This window comes from Giraffa tippelskirchi, chromosome 1, assembly GCF_054371585.1.
Source record: "Giraffa tippelskirchi isolate mGirTip1 chromosome 1, T2T-mGirTip1v1.2.pri, whole genome shotgun sequence".
NCBI classification, from domain to species: Eukaryota; Metazoa; Chordata; class Mammalia; order Artiodactyla; family Giraffidae; genus Giraffa; species Giraffa tippelskirchi.
In genome coordinates this window covers 106,635,153-106,647,933 of record NC_137275.1, presented here as the reverse complement: position 1 = coordinate 106,647,933, position 12,781 = coordinate 106,635,153, and the positions used below count along the sequence as shown (strand labels likewise).

At 44.2% G+C, this 12,781-nt stretch overlaps 1 long non-coding RNA gene across 2 annotated transcripts in view; it reads right to left on the bottom strand.

The window, feature by feature from the left end:
- Positions 1 to 2,032: 2,032 nt before the first annotated feature.
- Positions 2,033 to 12,781, bottom strand: part of LOC145506895 (uncharacterized) — a 54,610-nt gene continuing 43,861 nt past the window's right edge. For both annotated transcript variants that reach the window (XR_014054428.1, XR_014054427.1), the window contains 2 exons: positions 4,115 to 4,192; positions 2,033 to 2,953 (listed from right to left, as the gene is read on the bottom strand). This is a non-coding gene — a long non-coding RNA (uncharacterized LOC145506895). The remainder of the gene's footprint in view (positions 2,954 to 4,114; positions 4,193 to 12,781) is intronic.

Sequence of the window (12,781 nt, the reverse complement as noted above, 5' to 3'; positions counted from 1 at the left end):
GGGAAATCGAAGGTCATGCTTCAATAGGTTTGGATTGAGCAGAACTTGCTGGAATAGTGTAAACCAAACACCTAAGAATTATTCACACATTGTGACTCAAGAGTGGCATGAAAACAGTCTGGCGGAGTTTTACAGCTTAATCCATAGGTTTGAAAGGGAAAGTGTTAGTCGCTCAGTCCTGTTGACTCTTTGCGACCCGTGGGCTGTAGCTCCCCAGGCTCCTCCTCCGTCCATGGGATTCTCCAGGCAAGAACACTGGAATGGGTTGCCATGTCCTCCTCCAGGGGATCTTCCCAACCCAGGGATTGAGCTCAGATCTCCCGCATTGCAGGCGGATTCTTTACTGACTGAGCCACCTTGGAAGCCCAGATTCACAGGTTTGGGGAAGCCATTTTCTGATACAAATGAGGGAGTCTGACGGTCTCAGTGGCTCCTTTTTCTTGTGCCGAACTTCCGAGACTTGCTGGGCCCTCTTAGGCAGCGTGTCTGCCCTCTCCAGGAAGCGTCACTCCAGCCCCTCGCTCCCTTAGATCATGGTTCTTCACTTACTGAAAAGAAAACACCTCCTCAAAAGTGGTCATTTTGCCTTAGAACTTGGGCCAGGGTCTCCTTCCTTCATCGGGCAATGATGCTGGGTGGACCTCTGCCCATCAAGGGATAGCGCATGTGTCTGAGATCATTTTAGCTGGGAAGAGAATGTGCTATTAAACTTGAATTATATTCGAGAACATTGGTGCTCTTTTCAGTTATTCTTCAATCTTTTTGAATAACTGAAGCTCACTTTGCTGATACGTGGCTGTAGCACTTTTGACCACAGCTAAGTATCTGTTTTTAATGAAAAGAGGGATAGCTTCAAGTTTTTTGTTTTTGTTTAATTATTTGTTGTTTCTGGCTGTGCTGGGTCGCTGCTGCCCACGCTCTGGGTGTCCTGTGCGGGCTCCTCGGGGCGGTGGCCTCTCTTGCTGGTGACCCCGGGCTCTAGAGCATGCAGGCTCAGGCGTTTGGCGCACAGGCTTTCATGCCCTGCAGCAAGTGGCATCTTCCCAGACCCAGGATCGAACCCGTGTCCCCTGCATTCTTAACCACTGAACCACCAGGGAAGTCCAAGTTTTGGGTTTTATGTACCTGTATCTTCAAATATTTAAGCAGTTTCGATAGATAGCTGCCATTTCCCCCTCCTGTGGGGAGAACCTAATACATAGAAAGGGCTTCCCTGGGGGCTCAGTGGCAAAGAATCCGCCTGCCAATGCAGGAGGCCCAGGTTCGATCACTGGGTTGGGAAGATCCCCTGGAGAAGGACATGGCAGTCCACTTGAGCATTCTTGCCTGGGAAGTCCCATGAACATAGGAACCTGGCTGGGTTGCGAAAGAGTAGGACATGACTTAGCGACTAAACAACAACAGATACGTGGGACATCCATCTGAGTCTCTGGACGAGAGTATGGCCGTGCGGTTGAGATGGCAAATTATGGGCTAAAGGGTTCTGCAGAGCATGCTTGGTTGGAGAAAGGATTCAAGAGGGTGAGAGTACACTTATGCAGCAAAAATCAATCAGGTATTTCTACGAGGCGGATCTTATTCCCATCTGGTGTTGGGGATATTGCTGCTGCTTGTTGATAATACAGTGGTACAGACTAAATCAGTGGTTCCTAAAATAAGTCCATGTATATTGCAAAAGTTACACTGTTTCATGGCAGGATGAGAAAAAAAACATGATAAACCTATAACACTATAACACATGTAAATTTAAATCATAATCATTTATTTTGAGTTTTTTTCCTCTATTATTAAAAACCTTTTCTTCCATAAAATGATGATGATAACTGATGGTAGGATGTTATTGTTTCGGTGAATGTTTTCATGTCCTTATTGGATGAATCAGTAAGTTGACAACATTGTGTCAGTCCCAAGCAATTTTTCAAATTGGTTTGAAAAAATCATAAAAATCATGAGCCTCTGGATTAAGTTTTTTAAATGTTAGTAAAATAGGTGACATGTTTTTATTAAATAGACTCACATCAGGAACACTGCATTTTTTTTATTTTGTAACTTTTTATTTTGTATTGGGGTATAGCCGATTAACAATGCTGTAATCATTTCAGGTAAACATGAAGGGTGTCAACCATACATGGACATGTATCCATTCTCCCCCCAACTCCCCCCCCATCCAGCTGCCACATAACATCGAGCAGAGTGCCCTGTGCTGTACAGTAGGTGCTCCCTGGTAAATACAGCAGTGTGTACACGCCCATCCCAAGCTCCCTGACTATGCGTCTCCCATGGCAACCATAAAGGGGCATGGCACCTTAAAGATCTGTGAGCCACGCAGAGAAATCTGGTCTTCAGAAAACCTGATTGTGTATCAGCTCATTTGTTGAGAGTTGGAAAAAAGAAGAATCAAAGTCACGTGGAAGGGGCACAAGAGTATTGGGCCCTGTTCCTTCTATTTATAAACTTTTATTCCTCTCATGCAAAATGCCAAGCTTTCAGATATTTGTTCCTAATTCATGTATTCTTCTTCATGGCCTTTTCTCCAGGGCTATTTTTATTGTTTGATTTTAGTAAACAAGAATGTACTTTTCAAGGGTTTCTTTCAAAGGTTACCCTCTGGACTGGTTGTCTCTGGCTGTTTAGCAAATTGCCTCCAACTTTAGCTGCTTAAAGCAGCGCCTGTTCATTGCTCTGCAGTCTCCGTGGTTCAGGCAGGCTGGGCTGGGTCCCTCATGGGGCTTCAGTCACTGTGTCGCCAGGGCTGGGGTTTCATCTGAAGTCTCAGCTGGGGAACGATCCATTTCCAGGCTTCCTCCCTGGCTACTGGGAAGATTTAATTCCAAGTAGGCTGTTGGACAGACGTCACTGCATTCTTCCTGGGCATTGACTGGACGTCAGCCTCAGTTCCTTGTGGGCTTCTCCACTGAGGCAGCTGGCTTCCTCAGGGACAGCAATCAAGAGTCTGTTAGGAAAGAGAAAGTTACTATCTCTTGTAACCTAATCACAGAAGTGAGCTCCCATCACCTTTGCTGTATTCTATTAACTGCAGAAATGGTAAAGAGTCTACCTGCTGATGCAGGAGATGAAAGAGACACACGTTGGATCCCTGGGTAGAGAAGATCCCCTGAAATAGGAAATGGTAACCTACTTCAGTATCTTGCCTTGAAAACTCCATGGACAGAGGAGCCTGGCAGGCTACAGTCCATGGGGTCACAAAGAATTGGCCTTGACTGAGCGTGCACACAGGCAAGGAACTAAGACCCCACAAGCTGCAAAGCACAACACCATATTAGTTAGACGCAAGTCACAGTCAACTCCAGACAAGATGGTTACACAAGAGGGCAAGTGCCAGGATGTGAATCGTTGTGTGCCATCTTCAAAGTCTGCTACCGCGCTCAATCTCATCTCCTTAATCCTGTGTTCTTATAACACCCACTACTGCTCCCTACCTGAGAGGTGGATGTGTAGATCAAGGTCATAGCAAAACTAATCTCATCTGTAATTGATTTATTACCTCTTCTAATAACAATTACTAAGTTTGCAACATCAATTCATTAAGAGAAGATTTTAAGACTATGAAGTTTAAAAATATATATGCTGAACTGAACTGATGGTACAACAATCTGACTATTGGTCATGCCTTTCACTATTGCATTCTTTCTACCATCATAGACTTATCAGGACTTATTGCTGCACAATAATAGCTTCTTTGATTCCTTTATCTACTAAATCCCTTTAAAAAAAATTAATGTGTATTTCAGAATACTGCCTTGGTCTTCTCTATTTTGTGACAGTTGAACTAAGGGGCTATTTAAGAAGTGGTCAGCAAGCAAGTTCCACACTAATTAGCTGTACATTGATAGGACTACATGTCAACTCTTGAGCTCACAGACTTTTAATGTAGGTACCTTAATCGTATGCACATTGCTTGTGTTATAGGAAAGGAGTATAGAATTTTAATGCAAGTGGTTAAACATGATCTTCCAAAGACAACACTGTCACTCAGGGATAATTAATTAGCTTTTATAAAAAGAAAGGTTAGTTAAACAAGTTAAACATCACTACAAGATGTAATTTATGAATTCTGGACTCTGATAATTACACAATTAGAATGTGTGTTTACCTGTCATAAGAACATTTTCTGTAATTTTTGCTCTATACTTCAAAATTTCTTCCAGGGATTAATTCAGGAATCAGGACACTGCAAATGTTGAACATAAAGAAAATGCTGTGAAATAGCCAGATATTTGATTTACCATTTCTTCTGTGGCTGAACATGTGGTTTATTTTGTCCATGCATGGAAATTATTTAACTTAACAGCACAATAAATGTTTAGAAAAACATTAATATTTGATCACAAAGTTATATTATTATTATTATATCATTTCTTTTCAAAATACATTGGCTTTAACCTCTTGTAAAATTACTGATTTGAGACCAAAAGGAGGGGTAAATTCTCAGCATAAGTCCTAAAGTAGAAAGAAGATATCGGTCATATTTAAGAGTTTTAGAGGTAAAGCTAAAAAAAAAAACTTTGATTATTTAGAACTTTGGAACAATTAATATAATTATTTTTATTTCTTTATTTTCAATTTTATTTTATTAATTTATTTTTGGCTTTGCTGGACCTTAGTTGCTATGCACGGGCTTCCTCTGGTTATGGTGAGCTGGGTCTCCCCCCTGAGCAGGGCCTCCCCTCTGAGCTGGGCCTCCTCTCTGAGCAGGGCCTCCCCTCTGAGCTGGGCCTCCTCCCTGAGCTGGGCCTCCTCCCTGAGCAGGGCCTCCCCTCTGAGCAGGGCCTCCTGCCTGAGCAGGGCCTCCTCTCTGAGCAGGGCCTCCCCTCTGAGCAGGGCCTCCCCTCTGAGCAGGGCCTCCTCTCTGAGCTGGGCCTCCCCTCTGAGCAGGGCCTCCTCCCTGAGCAGGGCCTCTCCTCTGAGCAGGGCCTCCTGCCTGAGCAGGGCCTCCTCCCTGAGCTGGGCCTCCTCTCTGAGCAGGGCTTCCCCCCAAGCAGGGCCTCTTCCCTGAGCTGGGCCTCCTCCCTGAGCTGGGCCTCCTCCCTGAGCAGGGCCTCCTCTCTGGCTGCCGTGTGTGGTTCTCACTGCAGTGGCTTCTCTTGGGGAGCACAGGCTCCAGGGCGCATGGGCTTCAGCAGCCGTGGCCTGAAGGCTCTGAGAGCAGGCTCGGTAGTTGTGGTGCTTGTGCTTAGTTGCTCAGTGGCCTGAGTCTCTTCCCAGGCCAGGGATCAAACACCTGTTCTCAACTTTGGTGGGGGATTCTTTACCACTGTGCCACAGGGGAACCCCAAGATGTTATCTTAGTATTTGATGGTAGATGGCAGGGCTTCCCAGCTGGTGCCAGTGGCGAAGAACCCACCTGCCAATGCAGGAGACGTAAGAGACACGGGTTTGATCCCTGCGTAGTGAAGATCCCCTGGAGGAGGGCATGGCAACCCACTCCAGTGTTCTTGCCTGGAGAATCCCATGGACAGAGGAGCCTGGCGGGCTACAGTCCATGGGGTCACAAAGAGTCAGACACGACTGAAGAGACCTAGCTTGCAGGTGGTAGATGGCATAGCTCAAGCACATAGGCCAGACTAGTGAGTTTTCTTTCGAACTGCAAGTTTCTGGGGAAAAAATGCAAGGGTTAAAACTATTTTTGGAGCGATTTTGAGATTTTTAATGTTTTCCCATCGCGTTTTTTGAAGTGGCAGCAAAACCTTATCAGCTGTGGATATTAGTGCAACATTCGTGAATCTTTTCCAGAGGTTTAAGAAACATTAATTATCAAAGTCCCATTCATCAAATACTTTGTTTCTATTTATTTACATCTTTCCAAGTATCTAACCGACTCATCAAATTCAAGAGTTACAGATGCAAGATTTTACTTCCTTTTGTTTTTCAGCATTTAAATGAATCATCTTATGCAATGTAAACAATGAACACAACTGCAGTCAAGATGATCAGATGTTTTCATACTTGACTTAGTGTCTCAGCTGCAAAAGCATAGCAGTGATAGATGAAATAACAAATAAGATATACTGAGAAAGACATGGTTATGCTTGGGAGCAGGTTACACCTTTTTCAAGCTAGGCTGCTGGTTTGGAAGCCAGCAGCCCCGCTGGTAGGCTGTTGTCTATAGGTAACTGAGTCGGTGTGTGTACCAGCTCAGTTCCTTCAGTCGTGTCCAACTCTGTGACGCTGTGGACTGTAGTCCACCAGGCTTCTCTATTTATGGGATTCTCCAGGCAAGAACACTGGAGTAGGTTGCCATTTCCTCCTCCAGGGGATCTTCCCAACCCAGGTATTGAAGCCCTGTCTCTTAAGTCTCTTGAATTGGCAGGCAGATTCTTTACCCACTGAGCAATCTGGGAAGCCCCAGCTGAGTCAGAGAACTCAGCAAGGAGGTGGAGAACCAGCACCATGTTCAATGTTTGGAGGCAAGGGTTAGGCTGGGCTGGGGCTATCCTGGGAAAAAAACTGAAAAAGAAACTTCGACACATTGATGCCGGGGGCTAAGACATTCAGAAAGCTGAAGACCGAGGGAAATATGAGGTTGCAGATTCAGCCTTGAAACCAAGAACAAAATCCTCCCAATTCAGTGGTTGGATGTGGAATATCCTCATTGTCTCTACAGATGCGGAGTCTCAAATTGCCGTTGAAAGACCAAGACTAGACTAGAAATTCAATTCAGTCACTTAGTTGTGTGCGACTCTTTGCAAACCCCATGGACTACAGCACACCAGGCTTCCCTGTCCATCACCAACTCCTGGAGCTTGCTCAAATTCACGTCCATCGAGTCGGTGATGCCATCCAAACATCTCATCCTCTTTTGTCCCCTTCTCCTGCCTTCAATCTTTCCCAGCCTCAGGGTCTTTTCTAAGGACTCAGTTCTTCGCATCAGGTGGCCAAACTATTGGAGTTTCAGCTTCAGCATCAGTCCTTCCAATGAATATTCAGGACTGATCTCCTTTAGGATGGACTGGTTGGATCTCCTTGCAGTCCAAGGGACTCTCAAGGGTCTTCTCCAACACCGAAGCTCAAAAGCATCAGTTCTTCGGCACTCAGCTTTCTTTATAGTCCAACTCTCCTATCCATACATGATTACTGGTAAAACCATAGCTTTGACTACATGGACCTTTGTTGGCAAGGTAATGTCTCTGCTTTTTAATGTGCTGTCTATGCTGCTCATAACTTTCCTTCCAAGGAGCAAGCATCTTTTAATTTCATGGCTGCAATCACCAGCTGCAATGATTTTGGGCCCCAAGAAAATAAAGTCACTGTTTCCACTGTTTCCGCATCTAGTTGCCATGAAGTGATGGGGCCAGATGCCATGATTGTAGTTTTTTGAATGTTGAGTTTTAAGCCAACATTCTGACTCTCCTCTGTCACTTTCATCAAGAGGCTCTTTAGTTCTTCTTCACTTTCTGTCATAAGGGTGGTGTCATCTGCATATCTGCGGTTATTGATATTTCTCTTGGCAATCTTGATACTAGCTTGTGCTTCATCCAACCTGGCATTTCACATGATGTACTCTGCCTATAAGTTAAATAAGCAGGGTGACAGTATACAGCCTTGACGTACTCCTTTCTGAATTTGGAACCAGTCTGTTGTTCCTTGTTTGGTTCTAACTGTTGCTTCTTGAAGTGCATACAGATTTCTTAGGAGGCAGGTAAGGTGGTCTGATATTCCCATCTCTTTAAGAATTGTACACAGTTTGTTGTGATCCATACCGTCAAAGGCTTTGGCATAGTCAATAAAGCAGAAATAGATGTTTTTCTGGAACTCTCTTGCTTTTTCGATGATCCAGAGGATATTGGCAATTTGATCTCGGGTTCCTCTGCCTTTTCTAAAACCAGCTTGAACATCTGGAAGTTCACGGTTCACGTATTGCTGAAGCCTGGCCTGGAGAATTTTGAGCATTACTTTACTAGCATGTGAGATGAGTGCAATTGTGCGGTAGGTAGTTTTAGCATTCTTTGGCATTGCCTTTCTTTGGGATTGGAATGAAAACTGACCTTTTCCAGTCCTGTGGCCATTGCTGAGTTTTCCATATTTGCTGGCATATCGAGTGCAGCACTTTCACAGCATCATCGTTGAGGATTTGAAATAGCTCAACTGGAATTCCATCACCTCCACTAGCTTTGTTCGTAGTGATGCTTCCTAAGGCCCAGTTGACTTCACATTCCAGGATGTCTGGCTCTAGGTGAGTGATCGCACGATCGTTGTTATCTGGGTCATGAAGATCTTTTTTGTACAGTTCTTCTGTGTATTCTTGAAATTCGGAGGATTCAGTCAAGAAGTAAAGAAACATTTGTGTGTGAGAGAGAGAGAGAGAGAGAGAGGGAGGGAGAGAGAGACCACAGATAAATAGTGAAAAATATAAAAAGAAAGTAATCTATTCCATTCAAAGGTTTAATGTGCATGTCCAGTAAGCACAGATGTGCTAAGTCAGAATGGTTTGCAAATCAAGCACATAAAGTTATCTAGTGCCAAGGAAGCTGCAAAATAAACAATTAGAACAGTTAGACTCATCTGGAAACCCGAGTTTAGGGCAACTACTGGCCCTTGAGTGTGTAACACGCACTGTTTACAGCGCCTCACGTTGATGGAGCTTATGTTTTTACGACATGTTTTAGAAACTCAAAGAAATAAGTACAGAAACTACATCCACAAGGTACTATAAATCTATAAGAAACTATAAAACAAAACAAGCAGCAGTGAAATAAAAAAAGAAGTGGCAATCTAATAGAAATCTTAGCAGTGAGAAGAATCATCATTTAAAGAAGGCATTCATTAAGTAGCTGAAATATAGAACAGACATTGTTAAAAGAGTTTGGCCAGTATAATATTAAGAGTCTATAATACAGAAGAAAATTATGAAAGGCCAGTAAGGTGCCATGAAGACTGAGAGGTTCCAACATATGTATGTTAAAGGATATTTTGTTTTAAAGATGAAATCATGATTTTCATACAGATCCACAATGAACACAAGTTAAAGACGGAATTTAGCTCATTATTAATGAGGAAATCTGTAAGATGTTACAACTGTTTTGAAGAAGTCAAAGAAGGATAAATTTATACTGAGTTAAAGGAATGTTGAGATTAATTTACAAATAGACAATGTAAAAGAGGTTTTTTTGCAAGCAGATTTGAGGTTCATTCTTGAGTGAATCGAACCTCCATGGGTCAGACTTTCTCATATCTGTGGATGCTCTGTTTCAGGGATGGCCAATTATGCTCAGAGACTGAGTTTGTCTTTGCCAACAGCTTATTTAACATAAGTTCACAGCAAGATTCATAAGAATTTTACAGGCTAATAGCAGATAAAGTATCTTAATAAGCCAACAGAGAAAGAGCATACTCCAAACAAATGATAGATTGATCGCCTTGTTGGTTCAGGCAAGGGGAGATGAAAGGAAGAGAGTCCAGATTTAGCTCGAGGCGCACCTTTGCAGGAGTTGGTACAGGGACAGAGGGTTTGACTACCCGAGAGCTGAGTCGCAGCTGCTGGTGCAGAAAGGAAGGTCCCTTGTTGTTAGATCTTGGTTGCTAGGCAACCAGGCGCCGCCATGCCGGCCTGCAGAGCGGGCTGCTCTGGGGGTTATCACTCCAGGAACCATTGCAAAGCCGCTGTCTATGAGGACTCCTCCCTGAGGCAGGTGCAGAGGTCCTTTCTCTTCCTGAAGCTGCTGCTCAGTCTAACGTCACCACCTGCCAAGAGTGACCCCGCCAACACAGGAGAAGTGTCTCGGATCGCCCCAGGGCCACGCCAAGGGTGATTTTTGCCAAGATGCGCCCTCCCAGACACTCCTCACAAGTCCCCGTATGCACAGTCTGTTACCGTTCCACAGCTGCGCCTCCACCTGCCCTTGTCCAGACGCCTCCAGCGACTGGGCTACTTGTCAACCATCCTGCAAAACTCCTCTCATTCTGAAATCAACTTGACCTCAAAGAGCAGCTTCTTATTTGGCTGATTTTGTGTTGTCTTTGTCATAAATAACTGGATTGAAACAACGTAGTAGATTTGAAATCATATCAAATCAATACACCAGGCACAGGAATTCTTTCCCATCACTGTTACTCACAGTTTGTAGAGTTGCTGTGTGCTCAGCCACTCAGCAAGGGCCGACTCTGGGACCCCGTGGACTAGCCTACCAGGCTCCTCTGTCCTTGGGATTTCCCAGGCAAGAATACTGGAGCGGGTTGTCATGCCCTCCTCCAGGGGATCTTCCTGACTCAGGCATCGAACCTGGGTCTCTTGGGTCTCCTCCATTGGCAGGTGGATTCTTGAGCACTAGCACCAGCTGGACTGGATGTCGAGTTGTGAAGCAGCTCAAAGGCAAACAAAGACTGGAACCACATAACGCAGAAGAGTGTGCTCAAAGTCAAGGGTCGGCAGACTGCAGTCTTCGGTGAAATCCAGCCTCCAGTTTCACCGGAACGCGCCACCCCCACCGTCTGCCTGTTGTCTATGGCGGATTGCACGCTGAACAGCAGGGCGGACATAGTTGACAGAGCCTCTGACATAGTTACTACTTAGACGTTTAGAAAATGTTAACCCGCTCTTCTAAACAGGGCAGTGTTCCACGGAGAACATTTTCTCAACATGAATAATAGAATTCAAAAAAAAAATGGAGAGAGTTGTAAAGAAACAATACATTTAAAAAAAAAAAAACTGACATTTTTCCCCTAGAATTAAAACAGGACATGAGTCCTTAAACCAACATCTCACTCTGAGAACAAGCAGGTGCATAAAATTAGATTCACCCGGCCTCATCGTCAAACTCCCCTGGTGGCTCAGTGATAAAAAAAACTGCCTGCAACGCAGGAGACACAGGAGACGCGGGTGTGATCCCTGATTTGGGAAGATCCCCTGGAGAAGGAAATGGCAACCCACTCCAGTATTCTTGCCTGGCGAATTCCGCAAACAGAGGAGTCTGGAGGGCTACAGTCCATGGGGCTGCAAAACATGGCTGAGCAACTAACTAGCAGCATCAGACATGTCATAGAAAAACTGCAAACATTAACAGACGCAGGGGAAAAAAATTAAGAGAAGAGAGTACGGTGAAGGGGAAAAAAATGTTCACTGAGACAATAAATTCTGAGTCAGAACTACCATGGAAAAATATTTTACATGTATTATTTATCTGATCTTTTTCATTATTCTAGGAGCGGGTATTGGCCTTTAGCCATGAAGAAACAGTTCAAAGTTACACAGCTGGTAAAGGGCAGAGCCAAGATGGAACCTCCGGTTTTGTGTTTTCAGAAACACAGACTTGGCCCCTCAGCTCTGCCACTTGTTATTATTAAAAAACAGTTTATTTTTAAGGGTGAGTAACACACACTTCTCTGTCAGGAAAGACGATGAGAAAAAGTCAACTTGCTGATTCAGCTATATAGAGACTTTCGCAGCCAAGAAACAGAAGTGCAGAGACTTCTGCTGGAGGGATCTGTCAGGATCCAAGCCCTGGAAACAGAGTTGCAGCTGGAGAATGGAAGACGGAGGGGCGGATGGGGCTACAGACCAGGTGGGGCTTTTGCAGGCTTTCAGCTTGTGCTAAACACCTCACAATATTCTAAGAGAAATGAGAAGATATTGAAGTTTTAAAAGCAGAGGAAGGGTAGGTGACTTGATCTAATTTGCATTGCAAAGGAAAAGCCTTTGGCATGATGACTGCCTTGGAGTTGGGCCAGAATGGATACGAGGAGACCAATTAGAAAGCTGCTGATATATAACAGCCAAGATGATTACATGCCCAAAGGGAGCTGCGAACCAAATAATGATGAGAACTTGCAGCGTTCAGACTGGAACCGGAGACGTATAGGACACGGGCATGATTGTTTCCATATGGAACGCTGGTCCCTTTCCCTGGCTTGTTCTTTCATTTATATTCTACAGTATTTGGCCTTATTTGCAGATGGAATAAACCTCCATTGTTCTGGCTGCTTGAATTCCCACGGCAAGCAAGCTTGATGTCTGATTGATTCTCCTTTTGTTCTTCCTGTCTGTGTGCTGTCTGTTTCTTACCTCCACTACAGCATTTTTCACACTGAATTATGTCTGATCACCTCCGCCTTGCGGCCTTAGGAGAAGCCCTCAAGAATGAAGACTTCCTTTTAATCACCTTCGCATCCCTACTGCCTACCAGTGCTGCCCAGAAATGGTCATTTCATGCAAGTTGCTGACTAAATGAGTGAGACTTAATTATGTGGGATAGATCATTGTCTTCTGTCAATTTTAGCAGCTCCCTTCACTTCCAAGTTTCCAGATTCATGCTAATTCCCAGGCTCCTGAGGAATTGAAAACCCTCTGAAATAACCCTGTTATTCATTTTGTGTTATTTAGTTGCCAAGTGCTGTCCGACTCTTCGTCACCCCATGGACTGTCACCCGCCAAGCTCCTCTGTCCCTGAGATTCTCCAGGCAAGAGTATTGAAGTGGGTGGCCATTTCCGTCTCCAGGGGATCTTCCTGACTCAGGGATCGAACCCACATCTCCTACTTCTGCATTGCAAGTGGATTCTTTACCACTGAGTTGTAAGTCAATACCATTTCTTACATAGAATATATGGGCCCTTGTAAATGTTTTGAATAGCACAAATACACTTGAATTCTGCTAAAGATATTATCTCCATACCTCAATGATAAACTAATCATGTCTATAGAAACATGTGCTATTTATTTATTTTCCTGCACAACCTGTTCTTTGTGTGACTCGATCAATCTCTGAGTCTCAATTTTCTCTTCTAGAAAACAGATATTTATCCATTGTGACCATTTTTATAAGGATA